Source organism: Anolis carolinensis, chromosome 2, assembly GCF_035594765.1.
Source record: "Anolis carolinensis isolate JA03-04 chromosome 2, rAnoCar3.1.pri, whole genome shotgun sequence".
Classification (NCBI taxonomy): domain Eukaryota; kingdom Metazoa; phylum Chordata; class Lepidosauria; order Squamata; family Dactyloidae; genus Anolis; species Anolis carolinensis.
In genome coordinates, this window is record NC_085842.1 from 121,276,123 (window position 1) to 121,296,467 (window position 20,345).

General features: G+C 41.6%; 1 protein-coding gene across 1 annotated transcript in view; it reads left to right on the plus strand.

Moving 5' to 3' along the window:
* LOC100557661 (rho GTPase-activating protein 7) overlaps positions 1–20,345 on the plus strand; it is a 113,689-nt gene that overhangs the window by 12,240 nt on the left and 81,104 nt on the right. The gene's annotated exons all lie outside the window — the stretch shown is intronic.

Genomic DNA, 20,345 nt, shown 5'->3' on the forward strand with positions numbered 1-20,345 from the left:
AGAAGTTAGAAGTCAGCTGAGGTTTGAGTTCCTTGGAAGTAGACTGTTGTTAAAGAGCAATATAGTTTTGAGGAGACTGTTAAAGACTATGAGTGAAAGATACAAACTGAAACATTTCTAAAGCTTAACCTGACAAGTAATGCATCTCTATATTTAAATACATTAAGTTGTGAGTAAAACAAACATGTTATTTTAAAGAAGTCTGCTTGAATCTTTGTCTGCTGAGAGCATTGAATAGAAACAAGATATTTATGCGCCCAGTGATCTTCCATTACCCAATAAACTAAAGGAACACTCCTGAAACTCTGCTACTCAATAGATTATGATCCTAACAGGTCATAATCCCCAATAGGTTATGACCCTAACAGGTCCAAGAGCGGTATATAAATTAAATAAATAAATAATCCAATAGTTGCATCCATGATTGATATAAGGGAAGAGGCATGCATGTGTGGAAGCCCTCCATTCTATCCTTCCAGCGGCAGACTAAAACTTTTTTATTCAAACAGATTTTTAAAGAAGGAAGTTTTTAAAATCAAGTCAGGGGGTGCAGGTTTTTAGTCAGAAGGGTTTTAACTGTTTATTTTAATTCCTTTAATATTTAATTCTATTTTAATGTTTGTATGCATTTTAGATTTTAAATTATATCAGATTTCCTGTAAGCTGCTTTGAGTCTCCTTTTTGGAGTTAAAAATTGGGAGATTAATAATAACAAAAACCACAACAACAATCTGGGCCCAACCTTTACAAGTATAAATGAGTATAAACACTGTAAAATGCTGGAAACCTGCAGTAACCTTTTCCAAAAGAGGCTGATCTCAGCAAGCACTCCAACTCTGGAACACTGCTTGTGTCTTTTCAGTCTAAACTGGGCTCTCAAAGTGACTTACAATTTAAACACTTAAATCAATAACTAAGAAACCTACAAGGTTTTCTTCTTATTTTACTTCAGTTTTGTAATGTGGTGTGTTTAGATATGCATGTTTATTGAGCAGCCCAGAAATATTATAAAGGCAAAATTAAAAAAACCTGAGCAGATATCTGTAAAATAGAAACTGGAACACCTGTTTAAAATAATTTCTGTTCATACAGAGTTTAAATCAGTGACACTTATGGAGGCTGGAGCACTATGCCTCTTGCCCCACATGGAATTAGCATCTTGTAGGATGGAAAGTGGGATCACGCTAACTGGCCCTTGACTCCTTTCTTGCACCCCTATTGTGTGGCTCCACTGCTTTCCATGTATTGAAGACCACAGATCTGAAGCAGGAAGCCTGCCATCTCTACACAGTCTCTTAGGCAAAGGTAAAGGTTTTCCCCTGACATTATGTCTAGTTGTGGCCAACTCTGGGGGTTGGTGCTCATCTTCATTTCTAAGCCAAAGAGCTGGGTTGTCTGTAGACATCTACAAGGTCATGTGGCCAGCATGACTGCATGAAGCGCTGTTACCTTCCCGCCAGAGCGGCATCCATTAATCTACTCACATTTGCATGTTTTCGAACTGCTAGGTGGCAGAAGTTGGGGCTAACAGCGGGAACTCACCCTGTTCCTCGGATTCAAACCACTGACCTCTCATTCAGCAAGTTCAGCAGCTCAGCAGTTTAATCCGCTGCACCACCAAAGGCTCCACACAGTCTCCTAGTAAGATATAAAATCCTTCACCCCCTAATGTGGTTTCTAATGGTGTGGGGGCTGTGTTTAGTACTGTCCCAAATTCAGGCTCATTGTGCCATGTCTAAAATCAAGCATTGCTTCCCAAAGGTAGTCTTCTAAAAGCATGCCAGACAGTCTAGTCAGCCACAGTCCATTGGAGGCCTCTCCTGTCACAGAGCAGATAGGTATGTTCTGCTTGCATATATCAAAATTTCATGTCATTGGTGCTAATGGGAGCATCTGTTTTTGTACACTTCCTAACTAAGCTAAATCTCTTACATTTCATTTGTGAGCTCAGCTTGCCATGATATCTCAATATTCAATGGCCATCATTCTCCATGGGAACCACAGGCTCAAAGTTCTGCACTTTCTGCAGTATTCATCTGATTAGCCTATTTAATCCCTTGAAACAGAAAGAAGAAAACTGTGTGTATGCATGCTTTCCTATTTGACACTACATAATTTAAAAGGTGTGCTTTCCACTTCATTAATACTCATAAATGTAATGTATGTCAGCTTACCAAAGGAACCCTGGCATTTTAGGAATGACTTCCTCCCCCAAGCCGCTTTGAAAGTAATGAGGAAATCTCCAAAATATCAAGTGCCCTCTGGGGTCTTCTAAATGCCTTCCAGGTGAATTAATGTTACACCCTATTGCATCTTGAGTGCCATCTTGGGGAAAGGTGGGACATAAATTCATTCAATCCATCCATCCATGTAATTTAAAAGATATACATGTGTGCTATGCTTTTCAGCTCTTAAAAATATTTTCTTGGTCAGTTGGGAAAAAAAGAATTTAGATGTTGTTTCTATTCATAAACTGAAGAATCTCAAATGTGAGTGCTTTGAACAAAGGCACATTTCTCATACCAAATATAATGAAGGCTTTGTCCTCTCTATTTTAAACAGAACAATATCAAGTATAATTTACAGTGTCTTTAAATACAGCTCTACTCAGGAGTTTGTTCATCTACCTCAGTGAGGCTTACTCATAAGGCTGCAACTAAGCTTAAAAATAGTGTGTGTTGCAACAAGCAACAAGCTATATTAATAAAATCAGCAGGTGGTTTATATGTATCTAATAAAACCTCAAGTTTGAGAATGTTAATCAGATGTAGTTCTTTGTTTTTTAATCTTTGCAACTGAAAGAAAAATAAATGATATTTTTAAATTTTCTCGCATTATGCCTATTCTTACCAGTTTCTTTCATATTCTGTTTGCTGCTCTTGACCCATATTTTGATAGAAGTAGGCAAGATGACTTGGTAGTAAGTCAGGATGCGATGTTTTATAATGGGTGGATCTCACATGGACAGCAATGTGCTTCTCATTTCAATCTGATAAATCTTTTAACATTAACCAAGAAAAGAGGTAGAGTGATAGTCATGTGAAAGTTCATGGAGATATTTTAAAGATATGTTAAAACAAAGGAATTCAAGAGAGGAGTCAAACTACTCAAATTGAAAAGACAGATTTTAACCAATATTGAAATCCAAAGCCAATTGTTATTAAGCAGACCTCCTGTTAGCCTCCTAATAGATCCTCTGTTAACAATCATGCTGTTGAAGTGCATTTTTGCCTTTTGCTTAGCTTTGTGCTGAAACAAGAATGTTTCTGTTTGTGGGTGATAGGTGATGACAAGAGAAATCCTTGAAGGGGATTATAGATGTGGTTCTGGTGAATATGGGGATGTTACTAATTCTTTGCTTATACCAGTACATTTATTATTTATTTATTACAATATTTATATCCCGCCCTTCTCACCCAACAGGGGACTCAGGGCGGCTTACAATAAAACAGACATATAAAAACAGTACAATACACTATAAATCAGTTAAAAATTAACTTACATAAACATTCATAAAATGCATTTATAAAATATAGATAGGCGTGTACAAGTTTAAAAGACTGGGTCTGTCAATTGAGTTCCAGCATACATAATAGTAATTAATGCTGCTGATTCTTATTCGAAAGCCTGGCCCCACAACCAAGTTTTTACCTTCCTACGGAAGGATAGGAGGGAGGGAGCCTGCCTGATTTCAATGGGGAGGGCGTTCCATAGGCGGGGAGCCACTACTGAAAAGGCCCTGTCTCTCGTCTACTACTACTTCACATGTTTTGCAAAATGGATCACATGTTTTGGAAAATCCCAAAGGCTTATTTTTTTCCCTGTTTGGTTTTTTTTTTAATTGCATCAGAAACGAATTGAGAACATGCTGCAAGTTGCTTCTGGTGTGAGAGAATTGGCTGTCTACAGAGATGTTGCCCAGGGGACGCCTAGATGTGTTACTGGGAGGCTTCTCTCATGTCTCTGCAAACTAGAGCTGACAGACGGAAGCTCACCCTATCTTGCAAATTCAAACCGGCAACCTTCAGGTCAGCAACTCAACCTTTAGGTCAGCAAGGGTTTAACCCATTGTTCCACCAGGACTCCATCCCCTGTTTGGTGTCTATGTGACAATTTACAGGTGAGAATTGAAAATATGTTTTCATAACCAGAAGGGGGCAGCAACGTATCAGCTCCTGTTGCTGAAAAAAGTGCTGAGTTTCCTTGGTGGAGGAACTGTGGCTAAAATTAATGGTCTTCTCACTTTAGAAATGAAATCTTCATACAAAACCAAAAAGCTGTATATAATAATAATAATAGTACTTTATTTATATCCCACCCCATCTCCCAATATGGGACTCGGAGTGACTAACTACAAAAAAGGCAACTATTCAATGCCAACAAGTACATACATAGTCCAAGATCTTGTATAATGGAACCAGAATATTTGAATTTTTCAAAAGCCCTGACTTGAGAGTGATCAGTTTCTCTTCCACCAATATGATTATTAGGTCATATTCAAACTACCCTGATTTGGCAAATAATCTTGATTAATCCTCTGTCATTCCATTTTTCCACTGCTTTTAAAACTGCTGATTTATCTCTCTTCCCCTCCCTTCCCTCTTGGTCTGTAACTTCAACTATTGTAAACTGAGTTCAAAAGGGAAATAAATTTGTTCTTCCTAATCAATAATTTTGGCCACTATTTGTGAAATGTTAGAGGGCACACTGGGAGGAAAAGAACAGTGAGGGAGAGAGCAGAAAATCCGGTAAGAGAACAGGGAGAATAGGGAACTCTTTTCCAGCGCTTCCTTTGGAATTTAGAAATCCAATACATAAGTAATGGCCCAACAAAATAGCAAAAAAGTAATGGCCATTAGGACAGCCTAAATTGACTACAGTGGACCCCTGACATCTGCTAGGAATTTTAAAAGGTTTCAGGACCTCTGTAGATACCAAAATTCATGGATACTCAAGACTCATTATACGCAGTGGCATTCTGAAATGATGCCCTTTACATAAAATGGCAAAGTAAAGATTTCCTTTTTTTAATTATTTTTTTTTAAAAAAAAATTTCAAGTCATGGATGACTGAATCTGTGGGTTGTAGACTCTGTGGATATGGAAGGCTGGCTGTATGTGTATGTGAGTAAGTGTGGGTGGCATTATCAGTGCTAGCGCTTACTCTCTATACACAAGGCTAAACCATTTTGAGTAAAGAACAGTTAAACATGGTCAATCAAAATTTGAACATTATCTTTAACAATATTTTTAGAAGTTCTAAAATCTAGCCTAGAATAATTGCTCTGAAAGACAATGAGCACTCTTCAAACTAAAAACGTCTTGGTTGATTGTTAGCTAGTGAAGTTCCCTATTGTCATATACCTTTCAATTGATATAAAGCTGAGGAAGTTGCAACACTACAAGTATGTATTAAATTCTGCCAATGGGAATGATTTTTTCATATAGCACTTGGAGCTGGTTCTTTTTTCTGAGAAAGAGGCCCAGCTGTGTTACCATGGCTTCAAACATATCAAAAAAATAACTTTCAGTCTATTTATAAAGAGAATACGGTCCCATGGACATAACTCTTTCTTGCTTGGGGTTCCACTAGTAAATTACTGGGCAAATTCTTAGCTTCCAAATAGGGAGGAAGGCGAGACATAAATACATAATATAAATAAACAAGCAATCCATGTGTTGTTTGTGCTGAAAATCCAATATATATTCCAGACTAATTCAAAATCTTAGCACATGATTTTTGTTTTTAATCTTGCAAGATTAAACATTTGACATAGCAATAATGACGAACTAGGACCTCTAATGAGTATCAACACTATACTGAGCTGATGCCCCCTCAATGGATTGTCACCTTGTCATGGTGAGGGGGCTTGTGTGTTCCAGTGAACCTGCAGGCGTAACCACTGGAGTCATGAACTCCCAGGAGGGGCCATGGGGGAGGTTCCAGACCAAACTCAATCTGAAGAAGTCAATGGTGGATCAGATGGAGGATAACATGGTACATGTTACAATTGCTGTGAAGGCAGAAGAAGGCTACAACAGATTGAGAAGCCACCATCGCCGTGTTAACCACTCCACTGGTTTGGACTCTCATTCTGTGAGGACTGTGTTGATCGGTTGTGAACTGACCTCCACACATTAAAAAACTAACGCACAGGCATCTTCCAAGAACTTGAGAGGGACAACAAGGGATCATCTAATTAAATGTATACTGATTACTGAACTCCAACATGGATTTTAACTTGGGCTTTTCAGGTCTTAACTTGAAAACCACAACATAATAACTCAAAAGGCACTACTCTCTTGCTCTTCCCCCTTTCAGAGTTCTCTTAGGTCTACCTTCTTCAAAACAGTTATGGGTCGTTCCTTACTGTGCAATTTGTCTGCCAGCTTGAGTTGCTGTTCTGAGACTTAAAGCCCTGTTAGCTGCTATTAGTATTTCCTTGGTGCATTAGTTGCTAAACCATTTGTGCGATGGAAAGATGCGATAGAAGTCTTCAATAGGCACCAAAAAACAGAGTACCATCAGAACAACTTGTGCATGGCTGAAAACTGAAATCTTGCTAATTCACAGTGGGAAACATTCTGATGTAACCCATCATCACGATAAAGGAAAGCAGAAAAAACAGAAAGAAACTTTTGCCAATTGTGGAAACTATTGTTCTTTGTGGCCAACAAGAACTGGCTTTAAGAAAGAGCAAAGATTCAGGACCTATTACCTGTGAAGAACCTTGAACTTGGTGTGTAATAAAAACAAGGCAGTGACCATCAGAGACCAACCCATCCTTAAACAATGGCGAGACACCATGGTCCCTGGATGCAATCCAAATGTTGTTTCCAAGGTGACTCGTCAGGGAAACGGGTGGAGAATTCAATCCCAACACCAGAGGATATTGAGGTCATAACTTTCACCACTCAAGGCCACTACAGGGCAGGAGGCTGGACTGGATGGTCTTTGTTGTCTCTTCCAGTTCTATGATTCTAATGAACCTTCCCCCCCCCCCCAATATTACCAGTTTCAAGTCACACAGAACTATAACCCTTTTTCAGAGACTGGCTGGGCAAGGTTCTATGACAGGGGTCACCAAACCAAGGCTTGCAGGATGAATGTGACCCTCCAAGGTCATTTTGTCAAGGACAGAACGCCACAAGATTCAAAGTAACAGAGTTTATTAGATTACAGAACTCAAAAATGCCCGTAAAACACAAGGGCCAGGCAGTTTTTGCCTTTAGGAGCAAAAAGGGGCAAAAGTAAATGTTCAAAAGATAAACCGGATTAAACCGGAGTTTAATCCGGGTAAAAAACAAACTGCTTGCGTCAGCCTGGGTATAAACGAAACGAAAGCCAAGGAACAAAAGATACAAAGAATGCAACTAATTGGCAGCAGATTCCTCTCTGCTGCCAACACTGTGCTTAGAGTAACTTGCGTCGCTCCCCCACACACACAGCAGACAGGATCTCCAACACGAGTAAAACAGCCAAGGATTGTAGCAGTTGAGTAGACCAGTTCCGTTCCGTAGATCAAAGCCAGAAGCAGACGTTTGTAGTTTTTCCAAGTCCAAGAAGGGGGGAAGACAAGCCGTGGTCAGTTCAGTCCGAGTTCTCAAAGCAGGAGATGGCGTCCGTCAAGAAGACGACGGAGGGTCAAGCTAATAAGAGTAAGCACAGGTTTGCACAAACAAATGCCCACACAATCCCTCCCGCCGTCTGACCCTGGATTCCAATCAACTTACGTCACAGCACAGGAAAGCACACAAGTCTTCAGGGAAGCGTCCCACACACACACGGATCCCAAGCGTTTGCCCAGATTACCTTGCCCAACGCAATTTGCAATTGCTCCCAAGCCCCATTTTATGCCAGTTACAAATCTTCATCACTGTCAGCTGTCCTCCTTAACCCGGGCGTTTCCTCATCACTTTCCTCGTCAGAGCTGGAACACCTCTGACTACGCCCAACAGCATCTCCAGCTGTGGATCCCGTCCCATCCCTCCAGCTAAACCATGGGTCTAATCCTGAAGGTCCCCATTCATCTTCTGTCCCATCATGGCCAGTGGCACCCACTTCCTCCCTTACCCGAGTCCAATCCATCTCATCCTCCTCTGAGCTAACCAGCCCCTCCTCCATTCTCTCCGTAAACCCTTCGAAAGACTCCTCGTCAGATGGTGCTGCAAATATGTCTCGCAGTCTTTTTCTCTCTCGCTCCTCGAGAGTATCTGACTCTCGAGGAGTCTTACGCCCACGTCTGTCAGTAACAGAGCCATGAGGCTCAATCATAACACTATCCCCTCTCACAAAGGCCTCCTCCCCCGATGGCGGAGAAGTGGCAGTGATACCCTCCGCTATAGCACCACGACGACTAGAGGTATCAAGTTTCAACAGTGAACGATGAAAGACTGGATGGACCTTTAAACTAGACGGTAAACGCAAACGAAACGCAACAGAAGAAATCTTTTTAACAATAGGAAAGGGACCCAAATACCGAGGCGCAAACTTTCCCCCAGCCTGTTTAATATGTTTGGAAGATAACCACACCAAATCCCCTTCTTCCAACTCCTCCCCTGCCTGCCTGTGGCGGTCAGCCTGAGTCTTCTGCGTTGCCTTAGCTTCCAACAGAAAGCGACGGGCAACATCATGCAATGCAGCCATTTCCGAAGAGCGGTACACAGGGTCCGAAGAGACCACATTGGTCGACGGCGCCACACCTCCCCGTGGGTGAAAACCATAAGTTAGCTCAAATGGCGTATGCTGACTAGACGTGTGCACCGCATTGTTGTAAGCAAATTCCGCCACCGGTAACCACTTTACCCAAGCCGTGGGTTGATCTAAACAAAAACAACGCAGATACTGCTCTAAGAGCCCATTAACCCGTTCCGACTGTCCATCCGTTTGCGGATGGAAAGCTGAAGACACGTTTAACTTAGTCCCCAAACACTCATGGAAGTGTTTCCAAAAGCGTGACACAAATTGCGGAGCCCTATCTGAAATAATCACCTCGGGTGCTCCGTGCAAACGATAGATGTGCTTTGTAAATAGTAAGGCCAACGTAGGGGCCGCCGGAATGGTTGAACAAGGAATAAAATGAGCCAGTTTACTAAATAAATCCACCACCACCCAAATACAAGTATAACCCCCAGACTTAGGCAAATCTGAAATAAAATCCATGGAAATGATTTGCCATGGCCTCTCCGGAACAGGTAAAGACGATAACAACCCTCTAGGGCGCCCAACAGGCGTCTTACTCTGCTGACAAACGGCGCAGCTGTCACAAAAGCGCAGAATGTCTTGCCGCATCTTTGGCCACCAGTAGCTCCTGGTGATAAGCTGTACGGTCTTGAACCTGCCAAAGTGCCCAGCCATGGGTTCGTCATGGTGGGCTCTAATCACCTCCAACCTGAGGGTCCCTACTGGTACGTAAACCTGCCCCCTACGCACCAATACCCCGTCTTGATCCTGGAGATGCGGCAGTATGGTACGGTTACCTGCAGAGAGCAGCATCAGTTGCTCCTGAGTCCACACATCATCCTTCTGAGCCTCAAGGATCTGGTCATGTAACCCAAGCTCATTATCTACAACACACAGAGAGGCAGTAGGCAAGATGGTCTGACATACTACCTGCTCATTGGTCTTAAATTCCGGCTTGCGGGATAAAGCATCGGCCCGCAAGTTTGCCTTCCCCTCCACGAACTGCACCTTGAAGTTAAACCTGGAGAAAAACAAAGCCCAGCGGATTTGACGCTGGTTTAACTTCTTTGCTGTTTGCAAGTGCTCTAAGTTCTTGTGATCAGATCTGACCACGATCTGGTGCCGTGCCCCTTCAAGCCAGTGCCGCCACACCTCAAACGCCACCTTAATCGCCAACAACTCCTTCTCCCATATGGTATAGTTCTGCTCGAAGGGTGTTAGTTGCCGCGAGTAAAATCCACAGGGACGCAAGGTCCCTGAGGAATCCTTCTGAGACAATACAGCCCCCAACGCGTAGCTAGAAGCGTCCGCTTCTACCACGAACGGTCTGTCAACATCAGGATGGGTTAGTATGTTGTCCGATTGAAAACTAGACTTTAGTTGTAGAAACGCTTCGTGAGCTTCCCGCCCCCACACAAATGGCTGTTTCTTGCGCAGAAGCTGCGTCAAAGGTACCGTGAGCTTTGCAAAATTCGGAATAAACTCCCGGTAGTAATTAGCGAAACCCAAGAACCTTTGTACATCCTTCTTAGTCTTCAGCTCCTGCCATGAGTTGACGGCGTCAACCTTATGTGGGTCCATTTTAAGTTCCCTACCTGACACTACATGACCTAGGAACTCCACTTCAGGCACATGAAAGACGCACTTGGAAGCCTTGGCGAAAAGCCCATTAGCCCGCAGTCGGTGCAGAACCTGCTTGACATGTTGACGATGTTCTTTCTCGTCCTTAGAAAAAATCAAGATATCATCCAAATAAATCACTAAAAATTGGTCAATTAGGTCCCTGAACACATCGTTCATGAACCTCTGGAATACCGCAGGAGCATTACAAAGCCCAAAAGGCATGACTCGGAACTCGTGGCATCCGAAACACGTGTTAAATGCCGTCTTCCATTCATCCCCTTCCCGTATACGGATTAAGTTATAGGCCCCCCGCAGGTCAAGCTTGGTAAAGACCTTAGCCCCTTGCACCCTTGATAACAGTTCCGAGATTAAAGGGAGCGGGTACCTATCCCGAATGGTGTATTTGTTTAGGATCCGATAGTCACAGACCAGCCTAAGTTCCCCAGTCTTTTTGGCTACAAAGAATACTGGTGCCGCAGTTGGAGAACTAGATGGGCGAATAAACCCCTTGGCTAAATTTTCATCTAGAAACTCCCGCAAAGCTTGCCTTTCCGGTACAGTCAAGGCATACAGCCTCCCTGCTGGCAGTTTCGCACCTTCTGCCAACTTGATGGCGCAATCATATGGCCTGTGCGGTGGTAATTTGTCCGCTTCTCTTTTACAAAATACATCAGAGAACTCCCCATACTCAGCAGGCACTCCCTCCATATCAGAATGAGTAACATTTAGTGTGCAACAATCCTGCCTCTTTAAGATCACTTTACGTGTTGCCCAATCTACTTGTGGGTTTACTACAGCTAGCCAATCCATCCCCAGGATCACATCATATCTAGGCAAGCTCGTAATATCCCACACAAACGTTCCCGTTACTCCCTGCACCTCCCACGTTACTGCTGAGGTTTCATGGTTAACCACCCCAGTCTCCAGCAGTCTCCCATCTGCTCCTTCCACCCACACGTCGCATGCCTTGCGCACTCTAGGAATGCCATGCTTCTTAGCAAACTCAATATCTACATAGGAGACCGTAGCCCCTGAGTCCAGCAGTGCCAAAGTAGAAACAAGTTCCCTTCCCCCAACAGATAATGTAATGGGTACGAAAACATGCTTCCTCCCCTCAGTTGACTGCTTGAGGAGCCCTAGTGCGTTGGACTCACGTCGCACTAGGGCTGGCCTTTTCCCGAAAGCTGGGAAGGTTTCACATTACAACTTTTGGCAAAATGCCCAGCATTCCCACAGTACAAACACAAGCCCAGCTGTCTCCTACGGCTCTTTTCCTCTGTAGACAGCTTTTTAAAGACCCCAAGCTCCATGGGCTCTTCCCCCATCACCACAGGTGCCCTGGTTACATGCATGGGTGGCGCACACATTGCTTTTGAGTGTTTACGAGCCTCGAACCTTGCGTCTAAACGCAGCACCTTAGCTACTAAGGCGTCCCAGCTTTCAGCCGGCTCCAAGCGTGCTAATTCATCCTGGAGCATATCACTTAACCCGGCAGTAAATAAAAGCATGAATGCATTTTCCCCCCAATCCAGCTGGTGGCGATACAGGTTAAACTTATTTAAGTAATCCAAAACAGTCCCCTTTCCCTGTTTCAACCGATACAGAGCCCACCCAGCGTTCTCCGTGCGGAGAGGATCCCCAAAAGTATCAGTTAACAACTTTTTGAAATTATTCAAATTGTCCTTGACTGGGTCATTTCCCAAAATTAAATTAGTGGCCCATTGTCCTGCGGGACCGGTCAACAAACTCAAAATAAAGGCCACCTTGCTAGTGTCTGTAGGAAAAGCATGAGCACTGAGCTGAGAAAAATAAAGCTCCACTTGTGCCAAAAAGGTTGGCAACTTGCACCTGGTTCCGTCAAAGCGTTCAGGAGTCAAAACATGTCCTTTCACAGCCTGAGCTGTTTGGCTAACGGTAAAAGCCGTTTGCAATTGGTCTACTTTGGCCCTTAACTCATCCATCGTCTTCCTGACGGGTTTATTGCTGCAATAAACTTTTTATGGGCGTTGGGCAATCTGTCAAGGACAGAACGCCACAAGATTCAAAGTAACAGAGTTTATTAGATTACAGAACTCAAAAATGCCCGTAAAACACAAGGGCCAGGCAGTTTTTGCCTTTAGGAGCAAAAAGGGGCAAAAGTAAATGTTCAAAAGATAAACCGGATTAAACCGGAGTTTAATCCGGGTAAAAAACAAACTGCTTGCGTCAGCCTGGGTATAAACGAAACGAAAGCCAAGGAACAAAAGATACAAAGAATGCAACTAATTGGCAGCAGATTCCTCTCTGCTGCCAACACTGTGCTTAGAGTAACTTGCGTCGCTCCCCCACACACACAGCAGACAGGATCTCCAACACGAGTAAAACAGCCAAGGATTGTAGCAGTTGAGTAGACCAGTTCCGTTCCGTAGATCAAAGCCAGAAGCAGACGTTTGTAGTTTTTCCAAGTCCAAGAAGGGGGGAAGACAAGCCGTGGTCAGTTCAGTCCGAGTTCTCAAAGCAGGAGATGGCGTCCGTCAAGAAGACGACGGAGGGTCAAGCTAATAAGAGTAAGCACAGGTTTGCACAAACAAATGCCCACACAATCCCTCCCGCCGTCTGACCCTGGATTCCAATCAACTTACGTCACAGCACAGGAAAGCACACAAGTCTTCAGGGAAGCGTCCCACACACACACGGATCCCAAGCGTTTGCCCAGATTACCTTGCCCAACGCAATTTGCAATTGCTCCCAAGCCCCATTTTATGCCAGTTACAAATCTTCATCACTGTCAGCTGTCCTCCTTAACCCGGGCGTTTCCTCATCACTTTCCTCGTCAGAGCTGGAACACCTCTGACTACGCCCAACAGCATCTCCAGCTGTGGATCCCGTCCCATCCCTCCAGCTAAACCATGGGTCTAATCCTGAAGGTCCCCATTCATCTTCTGTCCCATCATGGCCAGTGGCACCCACTTCCTCCCTTACCCGAGTCCAATCCATCTCATCCTCCTCTGAGCTAACCAGCCCCTCCTCCATTCTCTCCGTAAACCCTTCGAAAGACTCCTCGTCAGATGGTGCTGCAAATATGTCTCGCAGTCTTTTTCTCTCTCGCTCCTCGAGAGTATCTGACTCTCGAGGAGTCTTACGCCCACGTCTGTCAGTAACAGAGCCATGAGGCTCAATCATAACACATTTACCCTAAACTTTACACTTAGGGTTGTCCTAAGTCTGAAATTATTTGAAGGTACACAACAACAATCCTAATTATCTTGACTGTTTCATCGGTCAAAAACAGGCCCACACTTACCATTGAAATACTGGTTAAAATTGATTAAAATTGCTCATTTTAAATATTGTAATTTTCCAAAAAAAAAATTGCACTACAAATAAGATATGTGCAGTGTGCATAGGAATTTGTTCATTTTTTCCTTCAAACTATAGTTCAGCCCCCCAAGAGTTTGAGGGACTGTGAACCAGCCCTTTGCTTAAAAAGTTTGAGGGCCTCTGCTCTATAACATAAGTATTTTGGAACTTCCCTTCAGCTGCAATGAGTCAAATGGCTTACTGAGCCATGCCCCTTAAAAGATACAATGTGGGTATTGTTGCTGCCCCTTTTCTGCTTCTTTGCCATTGAAGTAGAATCATAGAATTACTAGAAGAGTAGACTGTAAAGCAGGTTATTCAACAGCTTTACCTATATTAGCATATGGCATCCACAAGCAGAGCTGAAATTACTTTCCAGTGACTTTGGAAAATTAGATAGGTAAGATACAAATCCTCAATCATATAAACTTTTATTCAAGAGGAAATCCAGGTGTGGGTTGTGATGAATTAATCATTGAATACACACAAGTAAGTGTGACTTGGAATATTCTTGAGAGATATTTTCCACATGTTGTTGATTGATATTTCATGGGACAATGAATATTTCAACACTGACAATATAAATACCAAGTGGAGCATGCAAAGTACAATCATTGTAAAACTCATGATGGTTTCCAAACAAAACACTAAGATCCGGATTCTATAAAGAGACTATGGGCAACATACTTACCTTGTTGGCATCTTCTGGGTTTAATGCAGAAACTGGCATTCAATAGAGGATCATCTCCCAGGGAGAACAGCACAAAATATTCAAAAAAGCAAATCAAGTTTCTTCTTGTTTAGAAGCATCCAAATAATATTGGAAAGACCACATAAGAATGAATAAAATATTTTTCCCCACAAAAAACAAGAAGCCTTTGATTAAATGCATATTACATTAAATAATGGATTGGGAAGAGCAATTAGAATTAAAATTATTGGAAATATTGTGATTTAATTATTCTTTTCATTTTTGAAATATCTTATTTCAATTATATGAAAATCTATCTTTTATTTAAAATAGGATTTGACCTCTGGCATCTCTATATAAAGAGAACAGTAGCAGTGTGCATTCTTTCTTTCAATCTTGATGCTCTTTAAAAATAGTCTTAAAATAGGTTTTAGGAAACATTTTTGAATGCTGTATTTTTATTGTTTTTTATTTTATTTTATTTATGCCCCAGTTTTCTCCCTGAATGGGACCCACAATGATTTACATCTAGCTTTTAAAAGAATACAGCTAAAGAGAAACCTTGTTTTAAAAGTTTTTAAAACCAACAATTTTATTAAAAAGCACAGTCAAAATAGTTTAAAACACATTTAAACCATAATACTGTTATTGAGAAGTCATTACCACCCCACCCCCAAATATGAATTATATAAAATTATATGGACCTTCATAACCTGACGGGGCCTCAATCTGTATCTGCCTCGCTTTCTCTTTTGTTTACCAAACCTCACCCTGGGAAGTGGACCAGTTACACAATAGAATGAAATTACATAATCTTCTTACTAAAGATATTGCTTTGGGGAGAATCAACTGAGAAGGAAATAGCGAAGTACTCCAGTCTCTGTGATACAATCAGGGCAGACCATGTCCATTCATAGCTTTTTCCATATACAAACCTCCTGAAATCCACTTCACTTCCCTTTCACTCATTCATGAACTCTAGAAGTCCATTCATAAATCTATGTTCAGTGTTTCTCCCATGATCTTGCAATTTTGACAGATTGCCACCCCAGGAAAGTCAAGCAGCCTGTGCCCCCCTTTTTCTTTCCAAAAATGTAACCTGGAATGTCTATCTAGCCCCCCTGAATATTTATATTCAATTCACCTAATCTTATCACAATAGGGGAAGGAACTTGGAAGTGCTCAAGGCACACACACACACAATGCTCCCGCTCCCATAGACACCCCCTTTTCGGAGGTGGACTTAGACTTCAAACTAACGAATGATAGCTTTTTATTTTTCCCCGCCATGGGGGAACACCAACCAGTAATGACATCAGAGGGAATCGCCAGTCATCGGGAGCCCAGATCCTAGCTGTGCGATTTTTCAGCCAATCAGAGGATGGTGTGGGTATTCCAAATAGCTGTCAAAAGTGAATAAATATTCTCTCTATTTCCCAATGAGACATGTCAGATCTTAGGGAGTGCACTCTTTTCTGACATCCTTTGTTCTTTTTGCCTTCCACCTAGTTCATGTCCTGATTTGACCATTGGTGTAGCATAACACGCCGGGCTCCAAACCTGCAGTCTTGGCAGATACTGAAATCACTCTATAATAGGAATATAAAACACAGCTCCTTGAAAAGCCCCTTCTGCTATATGAGTTATGAACCAATGAAAATGCAAAAGAGATGATGCTACTTACCTTTTTCTTTCATTCAATTTAGAGAATTACCTTTGCAATCCATTCATACAACTTTCAAGATAATTGTTGGAATTTGTGATTGCAAGTATGCCCAGTAGTGCCTCTCCTGGGCCTCCTATATAAAGTGGCTAGGCCTGTAAGCCATATGTTTTATTGTTAATTGCCATCACATTGACTTTGACCTATGGTGGACTCTATAAATGAGGGACTTCTAAATCATCCTATTATCAAGATTGCTGTTCAGGTCCAGGAGATTCAAGGACTAGCCTGATTGTGTCAATCTGAAATACAACCCATTTATACTTCCCTGAATGCCCCCAGCATGCATCATTTTCAATTTGGCAACTCACAGCTTACTACTGCTATTCCTCTAACATGGTAAGTCTCCAGATGGAAGCCCACCACAGATTCCCCACAGAGGTTATGCTAATCCTGGAAGTGATTATGATTATGAGAAAATTATTTGTTATGCACCTTCCTTCACAACTTGAGGTGGGATACAATATAGATAAGATACATAGATAAAACACAAGACCTTTAAAATACGTATATAAAAAGACATAGAGCAAAGATTAATACACAGAAAAGCCTTTGGGAATTTGGGGAAGCAAGCTATTTTATTTCCAGGTGGGGGGAAAAAGGCTCTAACCGCTACATGTTTTTCTTAATTAAGATTCTTCATATACTCTCTTTGATGCCCTCTTTCTGCCTTTCTCTATCTAGAGTCATCCTATTTATGATAGTGTGGCCAGAATCATATCCTAAATGTACGCATATCCTAGATGGGTGCAATGGCATTATATTTTTTGAGTTTGTATACAGTATATGTGACTGAATAGATGCAGTAAGTCAAACAGATCCTGGTTCTCATCTTGTCAGATGACTTAGCTAGGTGACCTTAAGTGAACTGCTGTTTATCCAGTAGGAGTACACAGATGATTTGGACTCAAATTTGGCACTTTGGCAAATAGCCCAATTTCATGTGAATTTATTCGAATGTCATTCAGAATGTCATTCAGTGCAAAACCAGAGTTGAGAGTCTGTGGGTCCCTATTTGGCTAAAATGGAAAACACACATTTGGATACACCTTTTTGCTTGTTTCTGAGAACTGGATAATGTTATGCGAAATGTTATCCAATGTTAGTCCAATTAAATTTGTCTAATATTTCTGAGCAAGTATTTCAACATTAATAACTCCAGCTTTCTGTAATTGTTGCCTGTATCAATAACTGTATGTGAGTGTAATTTTTTAAAATCTTACATCTTTAGTAGAAATATGTGGTTTACAAGAATGCAGTGTGATTTTAATAATGAGATTACCTACTTTATCAACTCTTCAAATACTTACTTAGGCAATCCCTCGTAGTTCGAGGATGATGGTCCTCCATTCCTTGGAAGACTCCTGTGCGTGATTTTTTTTTTTTTAATGTGTGGAGGTTGGTGCACGGCCAGTCAACACACAGTCTTCACAGAGTGAGGTCCCAGCAGTGGTGTGATTAACACAACAAGAGTGGCTTCTCTGTCTGTTGCAGCCTTCTTCCACCTTCACAGCCATTGTAACATGTACCATGTTATCCTCCACCTGTTCCACCGTTGAGGTCTTTGGGTCTTCGGATTGTTCTTGATCTGGATCCTCCCCTGTGGCCACTCCTGGGAGTGCATGACTCCGGTGGTTTTGCCCACAGGTTCATTGGAACACGCAAGCCCCCTCACCACGTCAAGGTGACAATCCATCGAGGGGGCCTTCAAATAATACCTACAGCCTGTCTACCTGAAGGGATTTATTATTTATAACCGCTTCTCATTAATAAAGGTTTGCATAAATCCCACAGTTCCTATCTGATAAAAACCTTTACAATTTCCTCCCAATGTGTTCTTATCAAGTTTGGCTCAGCACCTTTGAAATGTCAGAAATGAATCATAAAGGTAACATTAGTTAATACTTCAGGTATGAGAAGAACATGCCAGTCCTGGGATGGGAACCTTATCACTGAATGAATGATTTAGATTCTAATGGTTGGGAACTGGAGAATGCCAAAAATGTGTTTGGAAGAAGAATGACCTAGCTTAGAAGACTGGTGCTGGAATAGAATGCAAAATGCTTTTAAACAAGGCCATGTGGGAAGTGATTGGATTTATCTTCAATAATGATTTGTGTGGAGTGATATGGAATAAGCACTGATTCTCCTGAATTGGATCAACAACAATTTCCATCATTGTGTGCTGCACCTTTTGGCTCCAAGTTTCAAAGTGCAGAAATTGTCAGCATGACTAGTTTTATTAACTTGAGATAAAGATATCTGATCTTTTTTCTGGGCTATAATGGTTCTTCAAATGTAATTTAAAGAGATATATTTGGGTGATGGCTTCTGATTAGTCTCAACTATTTATTTGTTTTCATTTATTTATTAAAATATTAAAATTTGTATCTTTCCCTTTACCAGGAGATCTCAGAGTTGCATGGAATTAAAGCAATATATAATGTTCCCTCACTACTTCATGGTTCACTTTTCGTGGATTCGCTGTTTGTGGTTTTTCAATAAACACTAATAGGCTATTATAAATAATAAAAATTACAATTTACAGCCTAAGGAAGGGAGGAAGTAGAAGCCAAAGGGAGAGAAAAGGAGCCCAAGCGGCAATGGGAGGAGAAGGAGGCGATTTATCAACACACGATTGGTTGATAAAGACTTAAAATAGTGTATAACTACTAAAATAATGTATAAATATTAAAATAAAAATTGTGTCCCTACTTTGTGGATTTTCACTTATTGCGGGTGGTCCTGGAACCTAACCCCAGTGATAAGTGAGGGAACACTGTATACACATTTTAATACATTTTTTGATAAATTGAAAGTTTTTTTAAAGCTATGTTTTAACTTGGTGTCCTCTTGTCCCTCCCAACTCCAAACCAGTGTTGGCACCAATCAGGTCTCCAAGGAGTGGGCATTCTGTAAATAGAATGCCATAGCAGACAAGGGGCTCTCCCATGCCCCACATGATCACTCACACTCGTGATTACAGAGGAAGCCCCTCAGAAGGGGGGGGGGAGCTCTCCTTTAAGTATCAATGTCCCAAGCCATACATGGCTTTGAATGTCATCACCAGCATCTTAAATTCATATCAGAAATTAATTGGCAGTGTTACTCCTTCAAAGGTGGTGTTAGATATTGTCTGTATGATATTCTGGTTTGCAACAGCTGTAGCTTGTGAGTCATCTGTAAGGACAGCCACACATAGAACATATATAAAACAACCCCAATGAGAAGTTGCCAGTGCATGAGATGCTATGGCTAACTTCTCCCTATCCAGAAAAGGCTAGCCAGTGCACCAATCAGAGCAGGCACCAAGCACTTCAAGCCACAGTCTGCTCAGACCTTCAAAGACACCAATGAGTGTTGAGGTTAATAATAACCATGGATAATGGTGAACCTTTCTCCTTTAGAAGATTGTAGCCCCATTCAGAGTAGCTTGTTTGCCCTGGTCTCAGACTTCAGATACACCAGTCTACAAATTAGAACCATTCAGTCAAGTGCTGAATGTTAAATCAATCATTACATACATCCTATAGATCCAATAAGCCTCCTTTAAATGGGACTAGCAAATAAATTAAGCTCTCAATGTACTCACTGACTTGGGATGAATAAAAGATAAACATGAATGAATGAAGGATGGTAAAGGATATTATTATTAATTATTATTATTTACTTTACTTATACTCTGCCTTTCTCACCGAGGGTACTCAAGCTGGCTAACAACCACACACACTTTGATCAATTTAAAACAAAGTGAATGATTTTTTAAAAAATACTATGTTCTTGTTTAAAAATACAGTTAAAACATAACAAATACAATTAAAATGCATTTTAAACACACAAACCCCCAGCAGCATGCCTGTTTTCCTTCTCAAAATGGCTGCTGGCAGAAAAGGCTTCTTTACTTGCTTACAAAAGGCCAGTAGGGAGGGGGCCTTACTGGTCTGTCTTGGGAGAGAATTCCATCATCTGGGAGCAGCCACTGAAAAGGCCCTCTCCCATGTTCCCACCAAATGCACTTGTGTGGGTGGTGGGACAGAGAGAAGGCCCTCCCCAGTTGATTGTAGATTTCTACCAGGTTCATAGAAAGAGATCAGTATCTAGAAACTAGTTGGTGTGTTTCTGTGTAAATAACCTGGAGTACCAAAAACATTACTCCCTCATCATCTCTGCCAAATAGAGTAGAGCTGTTTCCACACAAAATATTTAGTGTTCAACTATCATGTCTTGTTAACCTATAAGTGGTTAGTGCAATGCTAGAAATTTGAGAACTGAAGGAAAATGTTGTAG